Source organism: Bombina bombina, chromosome 4 (assembly GCF_027579735.1).
Source record: "Bombina bombina isolate aBomBom1 chromosome 4, aBomBom1.pri, whole genome shotgun sequence".
Taxonomy (NCBI): Eukaryota; Metazoa; Chordata; class Amphibia; order Anura; family Bombinatoridae; genus Bombina; species Bombina bombina.
This window is the reverse complement of record NC_069502.1, coordinates 866,606,042-866,632,531: the sequence shown is the minus strand read 5'-3', so window position 1 is coordinate 866,632,531 and position 26,490 is coordinate 866,606,042. Positions and strand designations below refer to the sequence as shown.

General features: G+C 37.9%; 14 non-coding genes across 14 annotated transcripts; all 14 read left to right on the top strand.

Moving 5' to 3' along the window:
• The first annotated feature begins 143 nt into the window (after positions 1–143).
• On the top strand, positions 144–215 carry TRNAP-AGG (transfer RNA proline (anticodon AGG)). Its single transcript has one exon. It is a non-coding gene; the product is annotated as a tRNA-Pro (tRNA).
• Positions 216–545: 330 nt separating this feature from the next.
• TRNAP-UGG (transfer RNA proline (anticodon UGG)) lies at positions 546–617 on the top strand. Its single transcript has one exon. It is a non-coding gene; the product is annotated as a tRNA-Pro (tRNA).
• A 599-nt stretch (positions 618–1,216) lies between these two features.
• On the top strand, positions 1,217–1,288 carry TRNAP-AGG (transfer RNA proline (anticodon AGG)). The gene has a single exon. It is a non-coding gene; the product is annotated as a tRNA-Pro (tRNA).
• A 1,000-nt stretch (positions 1,289–2,288) lies between these two features.
• On the top strand, positions 2,289–2,360 carry TRNAP-AGG (transfer RNA proline (anticodon AGG)). Its single transcript has one exon. It is a non-coding gene; the product is annotated as a tRNA-Pro (tRNA).
• A 798-nt stretch (positions 2,361–3,158) lies between these two features.
• On the top strand, positions 3,159–3,230 carry TRNAP-AGG (transfer RNA proline (anticodon AGG)). Its single transcript has one exon. It is a non-coding gene; the product is annotated as a tRNA-Pro (tRNA).
• Positions 3,231–3,705: 475 nt separating this feature from the next.
• TRNAP-UGG (transfer RNA proline (anticodon UGG)) lies at positions 3,706–3,777 on the top strand. Its single transcript has one exon. It is a non-coding gene; the product is annotated as a tRNA-Pro (tRNA).
• A 598-nt stretch (positions 3,778–4,375) lies between these two features.
• Positions 4,376–4,447, top strand: TRNAP-AGG (transfer RNA proline (anticodon AGG)). The gene has a single exon. It is a non-coding gene; the product is annotated as a tRNA-Pro (tRNA).
• Positions 4,448–4,955: 508 nt separating this feature from the next.
• TRNAP-UGG (transfer RNA proline (anticodon UGG)) lies at positions 4,956–5,027 on the top strand. Its single transcript has one exon. It is a non-coding gene; the product is annotated as a tRNA-Pro (tRNA).
• A 600-nt stretch (positions 5,028–5,627) lies between these two features.
• TRNAP-AGG (transfer RNA proline (anticodon AGG)) lies at positions 5,628–5,699 on the top strand. The gene has a single exon. It is a non-coding gene; the product is annotated as a tRNA-Pro (tRNA).
• A 1,309-nt stretch (positions 5,700–7,008) lies between these two features.
• On the top strand, positions 7,009–7,080 carry TRNAP-UGG (transfer RNA proline (anticodon UGG)). The gene has a single exon. It is a non-coding gene; the product is annotated as a tRNA-Pro (tRNA).
• A 1,575-nt stretch (positions 7,081–8,655) lies between these two features.
• TRNAP-AGG (transfer RNA proline (anticodon AGG)) lies at positions 8,656–8,727 on the top strand. The gene has a single exon. It is a non-coding gene; the product is annotated as a tRNA-Pro (tRNA).
• A 232-nt stretch (positions 8,728–8,959) lies between these two features.
• TRNAP-CGG (transfer RNA proline (anticodon CGG)) lies at positions 8,960–9,031 on the top strand. The gene has a single exon. It is a non-coding gene; the product is annotated as a tRNA-Pro (tRNA).
• An 800-nt stretch (positions 9,032–9,831) lies between these two features.
• Positions 9,832–9,903, top strand: TRNAP-CGG (transfer RNA proline (anticodon CGG)). The gene has a single exon. It is a non-coding gene; the product is annotated as a tRNA-Pro (tRNA).
• A 1,672-nt stretch (positions 9,904–11,575) lies between these two features.
• Positions 11,576–11,647, top strand: TRNAP-UGG (transfer RNA proline (anticodon UGG)). The gene has a single exon. It is a non-coding gene; the product is annotated as a tRNA-Pro (tRNA).
• Positions 11,648–26,490: the final 14,843 nt, after the last annotated feature.

The window sequence follows — 26,490 nt, the reverse complement described above, 5'->3', positions numbered from 1 at the left end:
TAATTACAGAAAGCTGCTATATACAGTATCTTTGGACTACAAGACTGAAAACCGTATTATTTTTTTAAGTGGAATGTGTGTTAGAGACCACTTTGAAAAAGTTCCCACAAAAAAATAAAAAACACATATAAAATAGCATCTAAGGCTCGTTGGTCTAGGGGTATGATTCTCGCTTAGGGTGCGAGAGGTCCCGGGTTCAAATCCCGGACGAGCCCAACTTTTCTGAAAAGGAAAACCATAGAACTATTTCCTTTAAATAAAACCATAGAACTATTTCCTTTAAATAATAATTAAGAGTTAAGTTCACAAAAAAAAAAAAAAAAAACATGGAATATGGCATCTAAGGCTCGTTGGTCTAGGGGTATGATTCTCGCTTGGGTGCGAGAGGTCCCGGGTTCAAATCCCGGACAAGCCCAACTTTTCTGAAAAAGGAAAACCATAGAACTTTTTCCTTTAAATAAAACCATAGAACTATTTCCTTTAAATAATAATTAAGAGTTAAGTTCACAAAAAAAAATAAAAAAAACATGGAATATGGCATCTAAGGCTCGTTGGTCTAGGGGTATGATTCTCGCTTTGGGTGCGAGAGGTCCCGGGTTCAAATCCCGGACGAGCCCATATTTTCTGAATAAAGAAAACCATAGAACTATTTCCTTTAAATAGATTCCTCCTAAAGAGTTAACTTCCTCAGATGCCATCTTCCTGTATCTCATTCTCTATGCTGCCTATTCTGGTGTATATTTTAGTGATAGTGTTGTGTTACTTTAGGTGAGGAAATTGCTTTAGATAATTACTTTTTTGTACACGTCATAGAATAAACATCATACTCTTAAGTGCTCTGAATTGTTTAATGTCAGCACTAAGGGTAAAAGAGCATTATACAACAGTTTTAGACCTCTTATTTCAAGAATGATCTCTCTGTGGACAGAGATTCCATGTTAACACCTTTTCTAGACTTGCTTTTCTTCACTACCCTGAGATCTTTGAAACCTAGGTTTTTATTATAGTCTGATTGGTTAAGCATAGAGTACGACAGAGTCTGTTTCCACAAATTGTATTTTTTGGTCTGAATATAATTACAGAAAGCTGCTATATACAGTATCTTTGGACTACAAGACTGAAAACCGTATTATTTTTTTAAGTGGAATGTGTGTTAGAGACCACTTTGAAAAAGTTCCCACAAAAAAATAAAAAACACATATAAAATAGCATCTAAGGCTCGTTGGTCTAGGGGTATGATTCTCGCTTAGGGTGCGAGAGGTCCCGGGTTCAAATCCCGGACGAGCCCAACTTTTCTGAAAAAGGAAAACCATAGAACTATTTCCTTTAAATAAAACCATAGAACTATTTCCTTTAAATAATAATTAAGAGTTAAGTTCACAAAAAAAATAAAAAAAACATGGAATATGGCATCTAAGGCTCATTGGTCTAGGGGTATGATTCTCGCTTAGGGTGCGAGAGGTCCCGGGTTCAAATCCCGGACGAGCCCAACTTTTCTGAAAAAGGAAAACCATAGAACTATTTCCTTTAAATAAAACCATAGAACTATTTCCTTTAAATAATAATTAAGAGTTAAGTTCACAAAAAAATAAAAAAAACATGGAATATGGCATCTAAGGCTCGTTGGTCTAGGGGTATGATTCTCCCTTTGGGTGCGAGAGGTCCCGGATTCAAATCCTGGACGAGCCCATATTTTCTGAATAAAGAAAACCATAGAACTATTTCCTTTAAATAGATTCCTCCTAAAGAGTTAACTTCCTCAGATGCCATCTTCCTGTATCTCATCCTCTATGCTGCCTATTCTGGTGTATATTTTAGTGATAGTGTTGTGTTACTTTAGGTGAGGAAATTGCTTTAGATAATTACTTTTTTGTACACGTCATAGAATAAACATCATACTCTTAAGTGCTCTGAATTGTTTAATGTCAGCACTAAGGGTAAAAGAGCATTATACAACAGTTTTAGACCTCTTATTTCAAGAATGATCTCTCTGTGGACAGAGATTCCATGTTAACACCTTTTCTAGACTTGCTTTTCTTCACTACCCTGAGATCTTTGAAACCTAGGTTTTTATTATAGTCTGATTGGTTAAGCATAGAGTACGACAGAGTCTGTTTCCACAAATTGTATTTTTTGGTCTGAATATAATTACAGAAAGCTGCTATATACAGTATCTTTGGACTACAAGACTGAAAACCGTATTATTTTTTTAAGTGGAATGTGTGTTAGAGACCACTTTGAAAAAGTTCCCACAAAAAAATAAAAAACACATATAAAATAGCATCTAAGGCTCGTTGGTCTAGGGGTATGATTCTCGCTTAGGGTGCGAGAGGTCCCGGGTTCAAATCCCGGACGAGCCCAACTTTTCTGAAAAAGGAAAACCATAGAACTATTTCCTTTAAATAAAACCATAGAACTATTTCCTTTAAATAATAATTAAGAGTTAAGTTCACAAAAAAAATAAAAAAAACATGGAACATGACATCTAAGGCTCGTTGGTCTAGGGGTATGATTCTCGCTTTGGGTGCGAGAGGTCCCTGGTTCAAATCCCGGACGAGCCCATATTTTCTGAATAAAGAAAACCATAGAACTATTTCCTTTAAATAGATTCCTCCTTAAGAGTTAACTTCCTCAGATGCCATCTTCCTGTATCTCATTCTCTATGCTGCCTATTCTGGTGTATATTTTAGTGATAGTGTTGTGTTACTTTAGGTGAGGAAATTGCTTTAGATAATTACTTTTTTGTACACGTCATAGAATAAACATCATACTCTTAAGTGCTCTGAATTGTTTAATGTCAGCACTAAGGGTAAAAGAGCATTATACAACAGTTTTAGACCTCTTATTTCAAGAATGATCTCTCTGTGGACAGAGATTCCATGTTAACACCTTTTCTAGACTTGCTTTTCTTCACTACCCTGAGATCTTTGAAACCTAGGTTTTTATTATAGTCTGATTGGTTAAGCATAGAGTACGACAGAGTCTGTTTCCACAAATTGTATTTTTTGGTCTGAATATAATTACAGAAAGCTGCTATATACAGTATCTTTGGACTACAAGACTGAAAACCGTATTTTTTTTAAGTGGAATGTGTGTTAGAGACCACTTTGAAAAAGTTCCCACAAAAAAATAAAAAACACATATAAAATAGCATCTAAGGCTCGTTGGTCTAGGGGTATGATTCTCGCTTAGGGTGCGAGCGGTCCCGGGTTCAAATCCCGGACGAGCCCAACTTTTCTGAAAAAGGTAAACCATAGAACTATTTACTTTAAATAAAACCATAGAACTATTTCCTTTAAATAATAATTAAGAGTTAAGTTCACAAAAAAAATAAAAAAAAGGAAAAAGGAAAACCATAGAACTATTTCCTTTAAATAATAATTAAGAGTTAAGTTCACAAAAAAAACAAAAAAAAACATGGAATATGGCATCTAAGGCTCGTTGGTCTAGGGGTATGATTCTCGCTTCGGGTGCAAGAGGTCCCGAGTTCAAATCCCAGACGAGCCCATATTTTCTGAATAAATAAAACCATAGAACTATTTCCTTTAAATAAGAGTTAAGTTCACAAAAAAAATAAAAAAAAGGAAAAAGGAAAACCATAGAACTATTTACTTTAAATAAAACCATAGAACTATTTCCTTTAAATAATAATTAAGAGTTAAGTTCACAAAAAAAAATAAAAAAAACATGCAATATGGCATCTAAGGCTCGTTGGTCTAGGGGTATGATTCTCGCTTTGGGTGCGAGAGGTCCCGGGTTCAAATCCCGGACGAGCCCGTATTTTCTGAATAAAGAAAACCATAGAACTATTTCCTTTAAATAGATTCCTCCTAAAGAGTTAACTTCCTCAGATGCCATCTTCCTGTATCTCATTCTCTATGCTGCCTATTCTGGTGTATATTTTAGTGATAGTGTTGTGTTACTTTAGGTGAGGAAATTGCTTTAGATAATTACTTTTTTGTACACGTCATAGAATAAACATCATACTCTTAAGTGCTCTGAATTGTTTAATGTCAGCACTAAGGGTAAAAGAGCATTATACAACAGTTTTAGACCTCTTATTTCAAGAATGATCTCTCTGTGGACAGAGATTCCATGTTAACACCTTTTCTAGACTTGCTTTTCTTCACTACCCTGAGATCTTTGAAACCTAGGTTTTTATTATAGTCTGATTGGTTAAGCATAGAGTACGACAGAGTCTGTTTCCACAAATTGTATTTTTTGGTCTGAATATAATTACAGAAAGCTGCTATATACAGTATCTTTGGACTACAAGACTGAAAACCGTATTTTTTTTTAAGTGGAATGTGTGTTAGAGACCACTTTGAAAAAGTTCCCACAAAAAAATAAAAAACACATATAAAATAGCATCTAAGGCTCGTTGGTCTAGGGGTATGATTCTCGCTTAGGGTGCGAGCGGTCCCGGGTTCAAATCCCGGACGAGCCCAACTTTTCTGAAAAAGGTAAACCATAGAACTATTTACTTTAAATAAAACCATAGAACTATTTCCTTTAAATAATAATTAAGAGTTAAGTTCACAAAAAAAATAAAAAAAAGGAAAAAGGAAAACCATAGAACTATTTACTTTAAATAAAACCATAGAACTATTTCCTTTAAATAATAATTAAGAGTTAAGTTCACAAAAAAAACAAAAAAAAACATGGAATATGGCATCTAAGGCTCGTTGGTCTAGGGGTATGATTCTCGCTTCGGGTGCAAGAGGTCCCGAGTTCAAATCCCAGACGAGCCCATATTTTCTGAATAAATAAAACCATAGAACTATTTCCTTTAAATAATAATTAAGAGTTAAGTTCACAAAAAAAATAAAAAAAAGGAAAAAGGAAAACCATAGAACTATTTACTTTAAATAAAACCATAGAACTATTTCCTTTAAATAATAATTAAGAGTTAAGTTCACAAAAAAAATAAAAAAAACATGCAATATGGCATCTAAGGCTCGTTGGTCTAGGGGTATGATTCTCGCTTTGGGTGCGAGAGGTCCCGGGTTCAAATCCCGGACGAGCCCATATTTTCTGAATAAAGAAAACCATAGAACTATTTCCTTTAAATAGATTCCTCCTAAAGAGTTAACTTCCTCAGATGCCATCTTCCTGTATCTCATTCTCTATGCTGCCTATTCTGGTGTATATTTTAGTGATAGTGTTGTGTTACTTTAGGTGAGGAAATTGCTTTAGATAATTACTTTTTTGTACAAGTCATAGAATAAACATCATACTCTTAAGTGCTCTGAATTGTTTAATGTCAGCACTAAGGGTAAAAAAGCATTATACAACAGTTTTAGACCTCCTATTTCAAGAATGATCTCTCTGTGGACAGAGATTCCATGTTAACACCTTTTCTAGACTTGCTTTTCTTCACTACCCTGAGATCTTTGAAACCTAGGTTTTTATTATAGTCTGATTGGTTAAGCATAGAGTACGACAGAGTCTGTTTCCACAAATTGTATTTTTTGGTCTGAATATAATTACAGAAAGCTGCTATATACAGTATCTTTGGACTACAAGACTGAAAACCGTATTATTTTTTTAAGTGGAATGTGTGTTAGAGACCACTTTGAAAAAGTTCCCACAAAAAAATAAAAAAACACATATAAAATAGCATCTAAGGCTCGTTGGTCTAGGGGTATGATTCTCGCTTAGGGTGCGAGAGGTCCCGGGTTCAAATCCCGGACGAGCCCAACTTTTCTGAAAAAGGTAAACCATAGAACTATTTTCTTTAAATAAAACCATAGAACTATTTCCTTTAAATAATAATTAAGAGTTAAGTTCACAAAAAAAAGAAAAAAAAGAAAAAAGGAAAACCATAGAACTATTTACTTTAAATAAAACCATAGAACTATTTCCTTTAAATAATAATTAAGAGTTAAGTTCACAAAAAAAAATAAAAAAAAGGAAAAAGGAAAACCATAGAACTATTTACTTTAAATAAAACCATAGAACTATTTCCTTTAAATAATAATTAAGAGTTAAGTTCACAAAAAAAATAAAAAAAAGGAAAAAGGAAAACCATAGAACTATTTACTTTAAATAAAACCATAGAACTATTTCCTTTAAATAATAATTAAGAGTTAAGTTCACAAAAAAAATAAAAAAAACATGCAATATGGCATCTAAGGCTCGTTGGTCTAGGGGTATGATTCTCGCTTTGGGTGCGAGAGGTCCCGTGTTCAAATCCCGGAAGAGCCCATATTTTCTGAATAAAGAAAACCATAGAACTATTTCCTTTAAATAGATTCCTCCTAAAGAGTTAACTTCCTCAGATGCCATCTTCCTGTATCTCATTCTCTATGCTGCCTATTCTGGTGTATATTTTAGTGATAGTGTTGTGTTACTTTAGGTGAGGAAATTGCTTTAGATAATTACTTTTTTGGACACGTCATAGAATAAACATCATACTATTAAGTGCTCTGAATTGTTTATTGTCAGCACTAAGGGTAAAAGAGCATTATACAACAGTTTTAGACCTCTTATTTCAAGAATGATCTCTCTGTGGACAGAGATTCCATGTTAACACCTTTTCTAGACTTGCTTTTCTTCACTACCCTGAGATCTTTGAAACCTAGGTTTTTATTATAGTCTGATTGGTTAAGCATAGAGTATGACAGAGTCTGTTTCCACAAATTGTATTTTTTGGTCTGAATATAATTACAGAAAGCTGCTATATACAGTATCTTCGGACTACAAGACTGAAAACCGTATTATTTTTTTAAGTGGAATGTGTGTTAGAGACCACTTTGAAAAAGTTCCCACAAAAAAATCAAAAACACATATAAAATAGCATCTAAGGCTTGTTGGTCTAGGGGTATGATTCTCGCTTAGGTTGCGAGAGGTCCCGGGTTCAAATCCCGGACGAGCCCAACTTTTCTGAAAAAGGAAAACTATAGAACTATTTACTTTAAATAAAACCATAGAACTATTTCCTTTAAAGAATAATTAAGAGTTAAGTTCACAAAAAAAAATAAAAAAAACATGGAATATGGCATCTAAGGCTCGTTGGTCTAGGGGTATGATTCTCGCTTTGGGTGCGAGAGGTCCCGGGTTCAAATCCCGGACGAGCCCATATTTTCTGAATAAAGAAAACCATAGAACTATTTCCTTTCAATAGATTCCTCCTAAAGAGTTAACTTCCTCAGATGCCATCTTCCTGTATCTCATTCTCTATGCTGCCTATTCTGGTGTGTATTTTAGTGATAGTGTTTTGTTACTTTAGGTGAGGAAATTGCTTTAGATAATTACTTTTTTGTACACGTCATAGAATAAACATCATACTCTTAAGTGCTCTGAATTGTTTAATGTCAGCACTAAGGGTTAAAGAGCATTATACAACAGTTTTAGACCTCTTATTTCAAGAATGATCTCTCTGTGGACAGAGATTCCATGTTAACACCTTTTCTAGACTTGCTTTTCTTCACTACCCTGAGATCTTTGAAACCTAGGTTTTTATTATAGTCTGATTGGTTAAGCATAGAGTACGACAGAGTCTGTTTCCACAAATTGTATTTTTTGGTCTGAATATAATTACAGAAAGCTGCTATATACAGTATCTTTGGACTACAAGACTGAAAACCGTATTATTTTTTTAAGTGGAATGTGTGTTAGAGACCACTTTGAAAAAGTTCCCACAAAAAAATAAAAAACACATATAAAATAGCATCTAAGGCTCGTTGGTCTAGGGGTATGATTCTCGCTTAGGGTGCGAGAGGTCCCGGGTTCATATCCCGGACTAGCCCAACTTTTCTGAAAAAGGTAAACCATAGAACTATTTACTTTAAATAAAACCATAGAACTATTTCCTTTAAATAATAATTAAGAGTTAAGTTCACAAAAAAAATAAAAAAAAGGAAAAAGGAAAACCATAGAACTATTTACTTTAAATAAAACCATAGAACTATTTCCTTTAAATAATAATTAAGAGTTAAGTTCACAAAAAAAACAAAAAAAAACATGGAATATGGCATCTAAGGCTCGTTGGTCTAGGGGTATGATTCTCGTATAGGGTGCAAGAGGTCCCGAGTTCAAATCCCAGACGAGCCCATATTTTCTGAATAAAGAAAACCATAGAACTATTTCCTTTAAATAGATTCCTCCTAAAGAGTTAACTTCCTCAGATGCCATCTTCCTGTATCTCATTCTCTATGCTGCCTATTCTGGTGTATATTTTAGTGATAGTGTTGTGTTACTTTAGGTGAGGAAATTGCTTTAGATAATTACTTTTTTGTACAAGTCATAGAATAAACATCATACTCTTAAGTGCTCTGAATTGTTTAATGTCAGCACTAAGGGTAAAAAAGCATTATACAACAGTTTTAGACCTCCTATTTCAAGAATGATCTCTCTGTGGACAGAGATTCCATGTTAACACCTTTTCTAGACTTGCTTTTCTTCACTACCCTGAGATCTTTGAAACCTAGGTTTTTATTATAGTCTGATTGGTTAAGCATAGAGTACGACAGAGTCTGTTTCCACAAATTGTATTTTTTGGTCTGAATATAATTACAGAAAGCTGCTATATACAGTATCTTTGGACTACAAGACTGAAAACCGTATTATTTTTTTAAGTGGAATGTGTGTTAGAGACCACTTTGAAAAAGTTCCCACAAAAAAATAAAAAAACACATATAAAATAGCATCTAAGGCTCGTTGGTCTAGGGGTATGATTCTCGCTTAGGGTGCGAGAGGTCCCGGGTTCAAATCCCGGACGAGCCCAACTTTTCTGAAAAAGGTAAACCATAGAACTATTTACTTTAAATAAAACCATAGAACTATTTCCTTTAAATAATAATTAAGAGTTAAGTTCACAAAAAAAATAAAAAAAAGGAAAAAGGAAAACCATAGAACTATTTACTTTAAATAAAACCATAGAACTATTTCCTTTAAATAATAATTAAGAGTTAAGTTCACAAAAAAAACAAAAAAAAACATGGAATATGGCATCTAAGGCTCGTTGGTCTAGGGGTATGATTCTCGCTTCGGGTGCGAGAGGTCCCTGGTTCAAATCCCGGACGAGCCCATATTTTCTGAATAAAGAAAACCATAGAACTATTTCCTTTAAATAGATTCCTCCTAAAGAGTTAACTTCCTCAGATGCCATCTTCTTGTATCTCATTCTCTATGCTGCCTATTCTGGTGCATATTTTAGTGATAGTGTTGTGTTACTTTAGGTGAGGAAATTGCTTTAGATAATTACTTTTTTGTACACGTCATAGAATAAACATCATACTCTTAAGTGCTCTGAATTGTTTAATGTCAGCACTAAGGGCAAAAGAGCATTATACAACAGTTTTAGACCTCTTATTTCAAGAATGATCTCTCTGTGGACAGAGATTCCATGTTAACACCGTTTCTAGACTTGCTTTTCTTCACTACCCTGAGATTTTTGAAACCTAGGTTTTTATTATAGTCTGATTGGTTAAGCATAGAGTACAACAGAGTCTGTTTCCACAAATTGTATTTTTTGGTCTGAATATAATTACAGAAAGCTGCTATATACAGTATCTTTGGACTACAAGACTTAAAACCGTATTATTTTTTTAAGTGGAATGTGTGTTAGAGACCACTTTGAAAAAGTTCCCACAAAAAAATAAAAAACACATATAAAATAGCTTCTAAGGCTCGTTGGTCTAGGGGTATGATTCTCGCTTAGGTTGCGAGAGGTCCCGGGTTCAAATCCCGGACGAGCCCAACTTTTCTGAAAAAGGAAAACCATAGAACTATTTACTTTAAATAAAACCATAGAACTATTTCCTTTAAATAATAATTAAGAGTTAAGTTCACAAAAAAAAAAAAAAAAACATGGATTATGGCATCTAAGGCTCGTTGGTCTAGGGGTATGATTCTCGCTTCGGGTGCGAGAGGTCCTGGGTTCAAATCCCAGACGAGCCCATATTTTCTGAATAAAGAAAACCATAGAACTATTTCCTTTAAATAGATTCATCCTAAAGAGTTAACTTCCTCAGATGCCATCTTCCTGTATCTCATTCTCTATGCTGCCTATTCTGGTGTGTATTTTAGTGATAGTGTTGTGTTACTTTAGGTGAGGAAATTGCTTTAGATAATTACTTTTTTGTACAAGTCATTGAATAAACATCATACTCTTAAGTGCTCTGAATTGTTTAATGTCAGCACTAAGGGTAAAGAGCATTATACAACAGTTTTAGACCTCTTATTTCAAGAATGATCTCTCTGTGGACAGAGATTCCATGTTAACACCTTTTCTAGACTTGCTTTTCTTCACTACCCTGAGATTTTTGAAACCAAGGTTTTTATTATAGTCTGATTGGTTAAGCATAGAGTACGACAGAGTCTGTTTCCACAAATTGTATTTTTTGGTCTGAATATAATTACAGAAAGCTGCTATATACAGTATCTTTGGACTACAAGACTGAAAACCGTATTATTTTTTTAAGTGGAATGTGTGTTAGAGACCACTTTGAAAAAGTTCCCACAAAAAAATAAAAAACACATATAAAATGGCATCTAAGGCTCGTTGGTTTAGGGGTATGATTCTCGCTTAGGGTGCGAGAGGTCCCGGGTTCAAATCCCAGACGAGCCCAACGTTTCTGAAAAAGGAAAACCATAGAACTATTTCCTTTAAATAAAACCATAGAACTATCTCCTTTAAATAATAATTAAGAGTTAAGTTCACAAAAAAAATTAAAAAAACATGCAATATGGCATCTAAGGCTCGTTGGTCTAGGGGTATGATTCTCGCTTTGGGTGCGAGAGGTCCCGGGTTCAAATCCAGGACGAGCCCATATTTTCTGAATAAAGAAAACCATAGAACTATTTCCTTTAAATAGATTCCTCCTAAAGAGTTAACTTCCTCAGATGCCATCTTCCTGTATATCATTCTCTATGCTGTCTATTCTGGTGTATATTTTAGTGATAGTGTTGTGTTACTTTAGGTGAGGAAATTGCTTTAGATAATTACTTTTTTGTACACGTCATAAAATAAACATCATACTATTAAGTGCTCTGAATTTTTTATTGTCAGCACTAAGGGTAAAAGAGCATTATACAACAGTTTTAGACCTCTTATTTCAAGAATGATCTCTCTGTGGACAGAGATTCCATGTTAACACCTTTTCTAGACTTGCTTTTCTTCACTACCCTGAGATCTTTGAAACCTAAGTTTTTATTATAGTCTGATTGGTTAAGCATAGAGTATGACAGAGTCTGTTTCCACAAATTGTATTTTTTGGTCTGAATATAATTACAGAAAGCTGCTATATACAGTATCTTCGGACTACAAGACTGAAAACCGTATTATTTTTTTAAGTGGAATGTGTGTTAGAGACCACTTTGAAAAAGTTCCCACAAAAAAATCAAAAACACATATAAAATAGCATCTAAGGCTTGTTGGTCTAGGGGTATGATTCTCGCTTAGGTTGCGAGAGGTCCTGGGTTCAAATCCCGGACGAGCCCAACTTTTCTGAAAAAGGAAAACTATAGAACTATTTACTTTAAATAAAACCATAGAACTATTTCCTTTAAATAATAATTAAGAGTTAAGTTCACAAAAAAAAATAAAAAAAACATGGAATATGGCATCTAAGGCTCGTTGGTCTAGGGGTATGATTCTCGCTTTGGGTGCGAGAGGTCCCGGGTTCAAATCCCGGACGAGCCCATATTTTCTGAATAAAGAAAACCATAGAACTATTTCCTTTCAATAGATTCCTCCTAAAGAGTTAACTTCCTCAGATGCCATCTTCCTGTATCTCATTCTCTATGCTGCCTATTCTGGTGTGTATTTTAGTGATAGTGTTGTGTTACTTTAGGTGAGGAAATTGCTTTAGATAATTACTTTTTTGTACACGTCATAGAATAAACATCATACTCTTAAGTGCTCTGAATTGTTTAATGTCAGCACTAAGGGTAAAAGAGCATTATACAAAAGTTTTAGACCTCTTATTTCAAGAATGATCTCTCTGTGGACAGAGATTCCATGTTAACACCTTTTCTAGACTTGCTTTTCTTCACTACCCTGAGATCTTTGAAACCTAGGTTTTTATTATAGTCTGATTGGTTAAGCATAGAGTACGACAGAGTCTGTTTCCACAAATTGTATTTTTTGGTCTGAATATAATTACAGAAAGCTGCTATATACAGTATCTTTGGACTACAAGACTGAAAACCGTATTATTTTTTTAAGTGGAATGTGTGTTAGAGACCACTTTGAAAAAGTTCCCACAAAAAAATAAAAAACACATGTAACAAAGCATCTAAGGCTCGTTGGTCTTGGGGTATGATTCTCGCTTAGGGTGCGAGAGGTCCCGGGTTCAAATCCCGGACGAGCCCAACTTTTCTGAAAAAGGTAAACCATAGAACTATTTACTTTAAATAAAACCATAGAACTATTTCCTTTAAATAATAATTAAGAGTTAAGTTCACAAAAAAAATAAAAAAAAGGAAAAAGGAAAACCATAGAACTATTTACTTTAAATAAAACCATAGAACTATTTCCTTTAAATAATAATTAAGAGTTAAGTTCACAAAAAAAAACAAAAAAAACCATGGAATATGGCATCTAAGGCTCGTTGGTCTAGGGGTATGATTCTCGCTTCGGGTGCAAGAGGTCCCGAGTTCAAATCCCAGACGAGCCCATATTTTCTGAATAAAGAAAACCATAGAACTATTTCCTTTAAATAGATTCCTCCTAAAGAGTTAACTTCCTCAGGTGCAATCTTCCTGTATCTCATTCTCTATGCTGCCTATTCTGGTGTATATTTTAGTGATAGTGTTGTGTTACTTTAGGTGAGGAAATTGCTTTAGATAATTACTTTTTTGTACAAGTCATAGAATAAACATCATACTCTTAAGTGCTCTGAATTGTTTAATGTCAGCACTAAGGGTAAAAAAGCATTATACAACAGTTTTAGACCTCCTATTTCAAGAATGATCTCTCTGTGGACAGAGATTCCATGTTAACACCTTTTCTAGACTTGCTTTTCTTCACTACCCTGAGATCTTTGAAACCTAGGTTTTTATTATAGTCTGATTGGTTAAGCATAGAGTACGACAGAGTCTGTTTCCACAAATTGTATTTTTTGGTCTGAATATAATTACAGAAGGCTGCTATATACAGTATCTTTGGACTACAAGACTGAAAACCGTATTATTTTTTTAAGTGGAATGTGTGTTAGAGACCACTTTGAAAAAGTTCCCACAAAAAAATAAAAAAACACATATAAAATAGCATCTAAGGCTCGTTGGTCTAGGGGTATGATTCTCACTTAGGGTGCGAGAGGTCCCGGACGAGCCCAACTTTTCTGAAAAAAGAAAACCATAGAACTATTTCCTTTAAATAAAACCATAGAACTATTTCCTTTAAATAATAATTAAGAGTTAAGTTCACAAAAAAAATAAAAAAAAGGAAAAAGGAAAACCATAGAACTATTTACTTTAAATAAAACCATAGAACTATTTCCTTTAAATAATAATTAAGAGTTAAGTTCACAAAAAAAACAAAAAAAAAACATGGAATATGGCATCTAAGGCTCGTTGGTCTAGGGGTATGATTCTCGCTTCGGGTGCAAGAGGTCCCGAGTTCAAATCCCAGACGAGCCCATATTTTCTGAATAAAGAAAACCATAGAACTATTTCCTTTAAATAGATTCCTCCTAAAGAGTTAACTTCCTCAGGTGCCATCTTCCTGTATCTCATTCTCTATGCTGCCTATTCTGGTGTATATTTTAGTGATAGTGTTGTGTTACTTTAGGTGAGGAAATTGCTTTAGATAATTACTTTTTTGTACAAGTCATAGAATAAACATCATACTCTTAAGTGCTCTGAATTGTTTAATGTCAGCACTAAGGGTAAAAAAGCATTATACAACAGTTTTAGACCTCCTATTTCAAGAATGATCTCTCTGTGGACAGAGATTCCATGTTAACACCTTTTCTAGACTTGCTTTTCCTCACTACCCTGAGATCTTTGAAACCTAGGTTTTTATTATAGTCTGATTGGTTAAGCATAGAGTACGACAGAGTCTGTTTCCACAAATTGTATTTTTTGGTCTGAATATAATTACAGAAAGCTGCTATATACAGTATCTTTGGACTACAAGACTGAAAACCGTATTATTTTTTTAAGTGGAATGTGTGTTAGAGACCACTTTGAAAAAGTTCCCACAAAAAAATAAAAAACACATATAAAATAGCATCTAAGGCTCGTTGGTCTAGGGGTATGATTCTCACTTAGGGTGCGAGAGATCCCGGACGAGCCCAACTTTTCTGAAAAAAGAAAACCATAGAACTATTTCCTTTAAATAAAACCATAGAACTATTTCCTTTAAATAATAATTAAGAGTTAAGTTCACAAAAAAAATAAAAAAAACATGGAACATGACATCTAAGGCTCGTTGGTCTAGGAGTATGATTCTCGCTTTGGGTGCGAGAGGTCCCTGGTTCAAATCCCGGACGAGCCCATATTTTCTGAATAACGAAAACCATAGAACTATTTCCTTTAAATAGATTCCTCCTAAAGAGTTAACTTCCTCAGATGCCATCTTCTTGTATCTCATTCTCTATGCTGCCTATTCTGGTGTACAGGTATACCCCGCTTTACGTCGATTTGCTTTACGTCGTTTCGCTAATACGTCGCCGCCGCAAACCCGGAAGTAGTTTCTCAGCGCGGCACAGCTCAGGACTTAGACAAGGAGTAAGGAGAAAAATTGCATGCGGTTTTACAGAGTACGTTGGGAAGACTTTAGGGTTGCTAAAACTGTGCAGTACAGTATTGTACTGTACCAGATACTGTAATTTGGTAAGTCCAGTACAGTATACCGGTCTTCATAAGCATTACAGTATTTTTTGTACAATTAAAGGTACAGTACTGTACAGGATTATTTGTTAAATCCATACAGTAATTGTACCGTACACAAAAGTCTAGTTCTTCATAAGCAGTATTTTTTGGCCAATAAAGGTACAGTACAAGTACCAGTATATGCTGTATACAGTATATGTTATTTCAAACATGTTTTTAAGCTTGTAAACACACTGGCAAGTGAAAAACAAGTAAAAAATGCATTGACTCACTTTAAGTCGGTTTTCACTTTACAGCGGGGCTCCGGTCCCTAACCCGCTGTATGAGCGGGGTATACCTGTATATTTTAGTGATAGTGTTGTGTTACTTTAGGTGAGGAAATTGCTTTGGATAATTACTTTTTTGTACACGTCATAGAATAAACATCATACTCAAGTGCTCTGAATTGTTTAATGTCAGCACTAAGGGCAAAAGAGCATTATACAACAGTTTTAGACCTCTTATTTCAAGAATGATCTCTCTGTGGACAGAGATTCCATGTTAACACCGTTTCTAGACTTGCTTTTCTTCACTACCCTGAGATTTTTGAAACCTAGGTTTTTATTATAGTCTGATTGGTTAAGCATAGAGTACAACAGAGTCTGTTTCCACAAATTGTATTTTTTGGTCTGAATATAATTACAGAAAGCTGCTATATACAGTATCTTTGGACTACAAGACTGAAAACCGTATTATTTTTTTAAGTGGAATGTGTGTTAGAGACCACTTTGAAAAAGTTCCCACAAAAAAATAAAAAACACATATAAAATAGCTTCTAAGGCTCGTTGGTCTAGGGGTATGATTCTCGCTTAGGTTGCGAGAGGTCCCGGGTTCAAATCCCGGACCAGCCCATCTTTTCTGAAAAAGGAAAACCATAGAACTATTTACTTTAAATAAAACCATAGAACTATTTCCTTTAAATAATAATTAAGAGTTAAGTTCACAAAAAAAATAAAAAAAAGCAAAAAGGAAAACCATAGAACTATTTACTTTAAATAAAACCATAGAACTATTTCCTTTAAATAATAATTAAGAGTTAAGTTCACAAAAAAAACAAAAAAAAACATGGATTATGGCATCTAAGGCTCGTTGGTCTAGGGGTATTATTCTCGCTTCGGGTGCGAGAGGTCCCGAGTTCAAATCCCGGACGAGCCCATATTTTCTGAATAAAGAAAACCATAGAACTATTTCCTTTAAATAGATTCATCCTAAAGAGTTAACTTCCTCAGATGCCATCTTCCTGTATCTCATTCTCTATGCTGCCTATTCTGGTGTATATTTTAGTGATAGTGTTGTGTTACTTTAGGTGAGGAAATTGCTTTAGATAATTACTTTTTTGTACAAGTCATAGAATAAACATCATACTCTTAAGTGCTCTGAATTGTTTAATGTCAGCACTAAGGGTAAAACAGCATTATACAACAGTTTTAGACCTATTTCAAGAATGATCTCTCTGTGGACAGAGATTCCATGTTAACACCTTTTCTAGACTTGCTTTTCTTCACTACCCTGAGATCTTTGAAACCTAGGTTTTTATTATAGTCTGATTGGTTAAGCATAGAGTACGACAGAGTCTGTTTCCACAAATTGTATTTTTTGGTCTGAATATAATTACAGAAAGCTGCTATATACAGTATCTTTGGACTACAAGACTGAAAACCTTATTATTTTTTTAAGTGGAATGTGTGTTAGAGACCACTTTGAAAAGTTCACACAAAAAATAAAAAACACATATGAAATGGCATCTAAGGCTTTTTGGTCTAGGGGTATGATTCTCGCTTTGGGTGCGAGAGGTCCCGGGTTCAAATCCCGGATGAGCACAAATTTTCTGAAAAAAGAAAACCTTAGAACTATTTCCTTTAAATAGATTCCTCCAAAAGAGTTCACTTCCTCAGACGCCATCTTCCTGTATCTCATTCACAAAGCAATGATACTTCCTACAGTTATGTGAAGGATACTAAACATAAGAAAGAATTGTTTTTTATTTCCTTTTTGATGATACTTTATCAGACATATCTAACAAAATGCTTACCAGCAAATCAGGGATGATTTTCTGGCTTGTTCATGTAGTGGTATGATTTTTGCTTCGGGTGCAAGAGTTCCCTGGTTCAAATCCCTGACGAGCCCTTGATTTAAATACTCTTCACCCTGTATAGAGTGTGTTCTTTCTAACATACATTAGATCTACTGAAAGGATATCAAATTACTAAAACCTATAGTACTCACAGGAAAGAAGACAAAATTGATGTGGCTCAAAAACTTAGGAAAAATCTTTGACCAATTATGAAATCATGTTTTTTGGAAAATATAGACTAACAGACACTTCTAAGATTTATTCTGAGAAACTCGTACCTACTGGACAAACAATTTAATCAACAAAATCAAAGGACCAACACAGAAATCATCCCAAAACATAGGCTTGCTCCACAGAACATTTTTCATACATGTTGTTCATTAATAATAGAATTTATGAACCCAGGGATTGAAGGAGATGGGAAAAATTCTCTATGTTGCCTATTCTGGTGTATATTTTAGTGATAGTCTTGTGTATCTTTAGGTGAGGAAATTGCTTTAGATAATTATTTTTTTTGTACGCGTCATAGAATAAACATCATACTATTAAGTGCTCTGAATTGTTTAATGTCAGCACTAAGGGTAAAAGAGCATTATACAACAGTTTTAGACCTCTTATTTCAAGAATGATCTCTCTGTGGACAGAGATTCCATGTTAACACCTTTTCTAGACTTGCTATTCTTCACTACCCTGAGATTTTTGAAACCTAGGTTTTTATTATTGTCTGATTGGTTAAGCATAGAGTACGACAGAGTCTGTTTCCACAAATTGTATTTTTTGGTCTGAATATAATTACAGAAAGCTGCTATATACAGTATCTTTGGACTACAAGACTGAAAACCGTATTATTTTTTTAAGTGGAATGTGTGTTAGAGACCACTTTGAAAAAGTTCCCACAAAAAAATAAACACATACAAAATGGCATCTAAGGCTCGTTGGTCTAGGGGTATGATTCTCGCTTAGGGTCTGAGAGTTCCCGAGAGGTCCCAGGTTCAAATCCCGGACGAGCCCAACTTTTCTGAAAAAGGAAAACCATAGAACTATTTCCTTTAAATAAAACCATAGAACTATTTCCTTTAAATAATAATTAAGAGTTAAGTTCACAAAAAAAATAAAAAAAACATACAGAGCAGGGGTCCCCTATTGGAGAAATTCCAGAAAAGAGTTGAAAATGATTTAGTTAAACTCCATTACACCACACAGAGAGGACAGGAATCAAATATCACACGCAAACAAAAGAAAGCCCTGGATAGTCTGCGGAGTAATAATAGTATAGTAGTAAGATCCGCGGACAAGGGCGGAGCCATTGTGGTTCAAGACCGAGTAAATTTTGTCAAGTAAGCTTTTAGACAGCTTAGAAATGAATGTGATTATGAGTTGTTACAGGATCCAACCCGGTCATTTCAGCAACAATTGGTCTCCCTTGTGGACGATGGAGTAGAGCTGGGTTTCATTAATCAAGAAACAAAAATGTATCTACTTGTGCAAAACCCAGTAACACCAGTTTTCAATCACTTACCGAAAGTGCATAAATCCATTGCAATGGTCCAAGGGAGACCAATTGTCAGCGGAATTGGCTCACTCACAGAGCACCTGTCGGAATGGCTGGATGACATTCTGTAGCCATTGGTGAGCTCCTTGTGGAGCTTTCTGGCTGATACTAAGCATGTTTTAAATCTACTATCTGAAGTGACCTGGAAAGAAGATTACAGGTGGCTTACAGTAGATGTCAGATCTCTTTACTCAACCATACCTCACGAGAAAGGTCTAGAGGCTCTAGATTTTTTCCTTTCTAGGAGATACCCTGGCAGCGTGGAGTTTATTGAGTATGTCCTGAAGGTAACAAGGTTCCTCCTGACCCACAACTATTTCCTGTTTGAGGGGGAGTTCTTTCTACAAAGGCGTGGGACAGCCATGGGGGCCAAGTTCGCCCCCTCTTACGCCAACCTTTTCATGGGTTGGTGGGAGCTCTCCCATGTCTTTGGAGAGCGGAACCCCTTCAGACAGGAAATAGTGTGGTATAAGCGCTTCATTGATGATCTCCTTTTTATTTGGAGGGGATCACTGGATGATCTAGAGAAATTTATAGAGGGTTTAAATAAGAACACAGTAGGGATCAGTTTTACTTCAGAAGTACAGGAACATACTATAAATTTCCTAGATATCACACTAAAGGGCCAGACAGGACAACTAATTACAACGGAAACATATCGCAAACCCATTTCAGGGAATTCACTGTTGCATGCGGCAAGCTGCCACCCGAGGAGAGTCTTCAGAGGTGTAGCGAGAGGGCAGTTCATTCGTTTAAAAAGGAACTGCTCTGGGGGGCGGAGCCTAGCCATGACTTGAGATGGCTGCTTTCTTCTAGTGCTCTGTAGTCCCTTGTGTAAATTGCAAAAATTCAGCATGATCAAATAAAATTCAAACTTTCCAATGTACTTGGCAATACTCCCCATAACAGCAAGCAGCCTGTGGAACATTGTTTGGAGGAAAATAGAAAGTAAAAAAGACAATTTGCCAGCGTGGCCTGTGGTGCGCCAATCGCACGGTCACAAAAGAAATAACCTCCTAAGGAAGCCGGAGCAGACCCTGGACATAGGCTCACCTGAATCATAGAAGGCTGTGGTGAGTGCACCTCACAAAAGAACAGGCACCGGCCAAATCTGTATATACCCCCGGTCTCGATAACAACTCACGGGCCGCACCCACGTGGCCTGCCGACAGGTTCAGATAGCAGGTCCCGAGAAGGCTGCAATCCGACCGGGGAGTAAAGTGGAGAACACTGGGTCTCTCTCCTATTCCGGGCGCAGCAGGGGTGAGCACAACAACCAGAGCCTACGGAACGGGACACCTTTCAGGTAGTTGCCGAGCACGTCAATAGGGCGAAGACTGCGCATACGGGGCCCATTGGAGTCGGGCCTAGTAAGAGCCCTGCAAGTTGAAGCGCAACCTGGGAGCCATTAACAATGAGTGGGACACCCCAGCGATCGCTAAGACCCCTGAGAGCATGTGGTGCTGAGACAGAGGGCTCCGGGAGAGGAGCACTTTAAGCAAAGAGACCGGTAAGCCCAAATCCCAGCAGGGGAGACTAACCTTATACCTGGGCCACACAGCACATCAAAAGAGAGTGACCAGGGACCACACAAAGAAGGCAGCCCTTACAGACCAGTATCTTGCTAGGCTCATAACACACCTAAGGCCTCGCCTGAAGGAGAGCTTTACACAGCGTGGCAGTTTGCTGAGGAGGGCCACGATAAACTGTCACCATCACATTACTTAAACACTAAAGACACAAAGTGAACTATATAGTGAATAGCACTCCAAAAGCTCTTAAAGTGCCTGAGAAGCTTCCTAATCTTTTATTATGGCTAGCAAACGGAACCCCAAGCTACAAAAAGGGTTGCAATCTTCAATTATGGAAAACTATCTGATATCTGCAGACATGACTGCAACCCCCAGTAAGTTAGTGCAAGCTGAAATGGAGCCACCAACCACATCCCAAATGCAGGACCATAACTGTGAGGCACATATACATAAATATCTCACAAAAAGTGACATCACTCATCTTTCCTCTAAAGAGGACATTAAAAACGCAATGCAGGACTTTAAGAACATGTTCGGGGAACTAAAGAAAAATATTATGGCAGTGGATAGCAGGGTCACTCAGGTGGAAGAAAAACAAGAAACCCTGACTACAGATGTGCAACAACAGTCTAATATCTTACAGGCTCAGGAGGGCACTGTGCATGCTTTAATGGATCATGTGGAGGACCTTGAAAATCGGAGCAGGAGGAACAACCTGCGGCTGAGGGGCATACCCGAGGCCGTAGACCCTCCTGCTCTCTTACAGTTTATCCAAGATTTCATCAGATACCTCAAAAACAGCGACACAGCACAGGATCTGCAGATAGAAAGAGCTCACAGGGCCCTGCGCCCCAAACCACCAAGTAGGGCCCCACCAAGAGACGTCATATTAAAATTCCTTTCGTTTAAGGACAAGGAAGAGGTCTTAAAAACTGCAAGAACAAAACATCCCATCACATTTAAGGGATCAGATATCCAGGTGTACTCTGATCTGTGTCTCACAACATTGCAAAAGAGGAGAGACTTAAGACATATCACTATGGCATTGAGGGAGAGGAGAATCCCCTACCGCTGGGGGTTCCCCACATGTCTTATAGCCACAAAAGACAACACCACCCATATTCTCAGATCTCCAGGGGACCTCCCAGGCTTCACTCAGGCTCTTGGAATAGAACTGGACCTCCTTCAGGTTGAAGAAGCAACTCCGCGGGCTCCTCAGGGCAGAGGTCGGGGAGGGATTCAGTAATCATGAGACTGTCTTTCTTATGGACGTTTGATGGGGGCCCTTACCTCCCCGACTCTCCACCACTTTGGGACATAGCAGCAGCCCTTTCTGGGCCTTGTTTAAATTGTTACTGGGACAGAACACTGGATATCCCAGATGAGCTTTCAGGTCGTATGTTCACATAAATGTTGTAGATTAGTATAAATGTTTTTAGGTTTCTGTTATATATTTACAATTGTTTATTTGTCCAACCCTTAGTGGTTGACTCTTATCGTACTCACTTTATGAAGATGTTATGTGACCCAGGGGAGAGTGGCATGGGCTACTATGCGTGTCAGCTCCTCATTGCATTGATGGTTTCAACATTACTAAACTCACACTCTTTTGGGCAAATGACCAGACACACTCAATAAGAGATTCCCTACATACAACGCAGAGAGAAATTAACTCATAAGGGTCAGAGATAGAAAGGGGACTGCGCGCAAGGCGAAGGGCCTAAACACTATTTAAAGGCCGGATTGCATTACTTTCTACATATATAGACTTCTCCTGAAGTCACAAGGCCTAGCATAGAGAAGTGCAGTTGACGGCCATTGTGCATCTCTTTAACGCCTCAAAGACACACACACCACAATCTCTGCACCACCATTAGGCAATTAAACTAAAGCTCTCACAAAAGAAACTCCAAAACACAAAGTTAAGCGGGACAATCGCATATAGCACTTAGACAGAAGAGGAGTTGTGCTCTTATTGCCCAGGTCATAGCTATTACCTCAGGGTCAACACATATAGCACCACAGCAAGGGCAATGAAACCATGCTCCACTTTATTTATAGCGCCATGCGTACCTTTCAGAGAGATAGGACATATAGATCACGCAGGCCCACTGTCCCAGTTTTAAGGTTTTTAAAGTTTTTAAAGTCTTTAAAGTTTGTGGGGAATTGTTCAAGTACCTCACTCAGTTATCACTGATTATCCTGAGTTACAAAGAAATTATTTACAAATAATAAAAAATGCAATACACACAGGGACAACTACCCCTGACTAATTAAGTAGTTGTTACAGTTTTCTAATTAAACAAAACTTATTGTTTATCACTGTTATCTTAAATCACCAGGTTTGAATTTCTTTTGTATTTTTCTTTTAGTGTACATTGTATATAACTGTTAAATTCGATCCTCTCTAGAGAGGACACCCTTGTACTTTCCCTTCTCCCTACACCCTCTACATTCCTCTTCCCCCCTCTCTATTTATTCTCAATCTAACTGACCTTTCTACTACTCTTCACAGGACTCCTCTTTTCACTACCTAAGTTTTTTTTTTTTCTCTTCTTTCCCCTCCCTATCCCCTTTCCTTTCTCCTCCCTTTACCCCTCCTTCCCCTCATCCCCCATACAAGCATCCCTTGATTTTGCTATATTTTAACTATCCCAAAAACCCCACGGTTAGTATGACTTCCCAACGACTGAAACATAGGTCCCACCCGGTTGAACTTATCACCATAAACGCAAAGGGGCTCAATAGCCCTAACAAACGCTCCATAGTGTTAAAAGACATGCAACGCATGGGCGGAGACATAATATTCTTACAAGAGACTCATTTCTCAGCTACACGAGAACCAAGATGGTTTAACCGCCACTTCCCAACAGCATATTTTGCATCTGGCCCCGAAAAAAAAAAACGGGGTAGGAATACTCTTCAGTGAGAGAGTGCCCTTCCAACTGTCTCAGGTACATAACGACCCAGAGGGCAGATTTATAATACTCACTGGCTCTTTGTTTGGAAGGCCAATAACTCTTGCAAACGTTTATTGCCCCAACGTGTCCCAGCATCTCTTTCTACAAAGAGTCACCCGTAAAATCCTTGAGATACAGATTGGGGTCCTTTACATGGGAGGGGACTTTAACGCTTCCCTTGATCCCTCCCTCGACACCTCCAACGGCCTCTCTAGCACCCCTCAAAAAATATTGAAACGAATGACAGCCTCACTAATTGAGATTGCAGTGCATGACATATGGCGCATGCACCATCCCCTAGAAAAAAATTATACTTTCTATTCACACCCCCATAGAAAATATTCTAGGATTGATTACCTATTCACTGATTCAATAGGCCTAATAATCACTAAAAGTAGTAACATCTCCGCAATCACCTGGTCTGACCACACCCCAGTAGGTTGTACCATACAGTGGCCTAGTGTCCCGCTCACACCTTTCGTGTGGAGGTTGGACGATACGCTATTGGACGATCCGGTGTTCAACTTTGACATACGGAAATCCCTGACTGAATTCTTTCTTATCAATGCTAACGACCAGATGAAAGACACCACCATCTGGGAAGCACATAAGTGCACTATAAGAGGCCTGCTGATAAAACGGAGAGCATGGCTCAAAAGGATAAGAAAAGAACGTTATAGTGCGTTACTGTCTCAAGTTGAAAATACAGAACGGCTCCACAAAATGAATCCACAAAGTGAGATTGAATTGGCTCAGTTGACTCTGGCCAGGAAAAATCTACTGCAGTTTCTGCAGGAGAAGTACCAAAAACAGGCCCTCATCCTGAGACAGGTGTTTTTTGAACAGGGTGACAAACCTGGAAAGCTCCTGGCCAGAGCAATTGCGAGGAAAAAATTGAAAGCATATGTGCGCCTAATAAGGGACATGGACGGAGGGGAAAAAACGGATGGAGAAGCCATAGCAGAAGTATTCAGGGTCTACTATGAATCTCTCTATAACCTACATGAATCAGACCGGCCGGGAGGTGATCCTCCCGTCAGGGAACAGGAAAACGTAGACATAATCAAATATCTTGAGGGAGTAGATCTCCCCAAACTCTCCATCGAGGACGCAGACTCCTTGGAAACCCCGTTTACAGTAAAGGAAGTGCAAAAAGCCATTAAAGACCTCCCCTCGGGCAAAGCTCCGGGGCCCGATGGCTTTGGCATCAAATATTACAAACACTATGCGGACATTCTCGTCCCGAAACTAACCGATATGTTTAACTCTCTGGCGGACTGCCCGGACCTCCCCGGATCCATGCTGGAGGCCTACATCACAGTCCTTCCCAAGCCTGGGAAGCCCTTGGACAGACCAGAAAACTACAGACCAATATCTTTGCTTAATTCAGACGTAAAGATACTCGCAAAGGTCTTGGCTACTCGCCTCAATAGACACCTCCCAGAACTAATCTCCACTGAACAAGTGGGGTTCATTCCAGCCCGGGAGGCAAGAGACAACACCCTCAAAGTCCTCCAGCTCATAACTGATTCCCATATACACAACACACCGCTTTCTCTGGTCACCACTGACGCGGAGAAAGCGTTCAACCGGGTTAATTGGTCGTTCATCCGGTTAACACTCCCAAAATTCGGCTTCGGGCCTAACTTTATAAATAGTGCCATGTCCCTGTATTCTTCCCCAAATGCAAGGGTGAGAGTGAACGGCATGCTCTCAGACACATTTCTAATCAAAAATGGAACGAGACAGGGGTGCCCTCTCTCGCCTCTCCTGTTCGCCCTTACAATTGAAGTACTGGCAAGTAAAATCAGAGCCAACCCGGTGGTGAGGGGGGTTACTGTAGGCAACACAGAGCATAAGCTATCTATGTATGCCGACTACGTCCTTCTCACGATCTCGGACTCTGCTAACTCTCTAAGAGCCGCCCTGATGGAGTTTGAGGCATACGGGAAGGTTTCAAACTTCCTCCTCAATCCCCTAAAATCTGAGATTCTTAACATTTCGGAATCAGCAGAGATTTTTGTGGGCCTCAGCTCCAATTGCCCAATAAAGATTGCTACACATAACATCAAATACTTGGGAATCACCCTCACACCCAACATCTCGGAGACAGTAGACCTTAATTATAAAAATATCTGTGACGAGATCCGTAAAGACCTGCTAAATTGGAAAAAAAAACGATATCGTGGATGGGCCGCATAGGGGTGGTAAAGATGAACATTTTACCAAGGGTGCTATACATCATGCAAACAGTCCCAGCGGCGGCGGCCTCCCAATACATCCAACAAATTCAAACAGCCATGGAGACATATATTTGGAACGGGATCAGACCAAGAATCAAAAAGCAAACAATATACTTACCCAGAGATAGAGGAGGTCTGGGAGTCCCGCTTCTGAGGGAGTATCAAAGAGCTATCTCTCTCCAGAGAATTGTGGAGTGGAGTAGGAATACAAATAGCAAGAGATGGATACAGATAGATAATGAGATCCTCAAACGAGGGAATGTGGGGGCACTGGCCTGGATCTCGGCAGGGAGCCGGCCAGAGGCCGCCATAAGATACCCTATGATAACTGAAACCTTTAAATCATGGGACAAATTAATGGTAGAAGGCGCGTATATATCTACTCCTGTATCACCAAATATCCCAATAAGGGAGAACCCAGACTTGGGAATGGAAATTAAATCACATATTCGGGGGGACACTTACAGCCTGGCAGAGGCGGCAATCTCTAACATCCTAGAACAAGGTAAACTTAAACCACAGGCAGAACTGGAGGAATGGGACCATGCGATCTTTGCGTCATGGTTCAGAGTCGCACAAATGACTCACTACCTCAATTCCCATAGAGAACAAGGAGCACTGTCCAGAAATAAGACCCTCTTTGAGGTACTGTGTACTCTATCACACACACCGACACACCTCATCTCGCAGATATATAAGATCTTATTAACAAAAGGGGGATCAACGCTCCCAACGTACTCAGCTGCCTGGCAAGCAGAACTGGGAATGGAGATATTGCCTAAAGAGTGGTCCAAAATCTTTATGAGAGCCAAAAGGACCTCGATATCGGCTCGAATGCAAGAGATGCATTACAAGTTCTTAAGCAGGTGGTATCTAACACCTCTAAGACTACGCAAAATTTACCCTCATTCAGGAGGGGGGTGCTGGAGGGGTTGTGGAGAAGAGGGATCTCTTCTCCACGTTTGGTGGACCTGCCCGCTTATACGACCTTTTTGGGAGGAGGTGCTGGGACTAATGAGCAAAATCTTGAATATCATAATCCCCCCAAAACCAACATATTTAATTTACCATGAGCTACCTAAGATAGGGGGGGAAGACAAATACCTCCTATTCATTTTGATGCTAAACGGAGCAAAAGCGCTCATTCCGGCCTACTGGAAGAGTCAACTGACACCTAGTACACAAGAGTGGAGGGCAAAAGTGGGGGACCTGCTAAGACTTGAACGCTACCACTTCCTAAAAACTGGTAAACTAACTACGCATGAAATGATGGTACTAACATGGGAGGGTAGGGGACTGTAGTTCC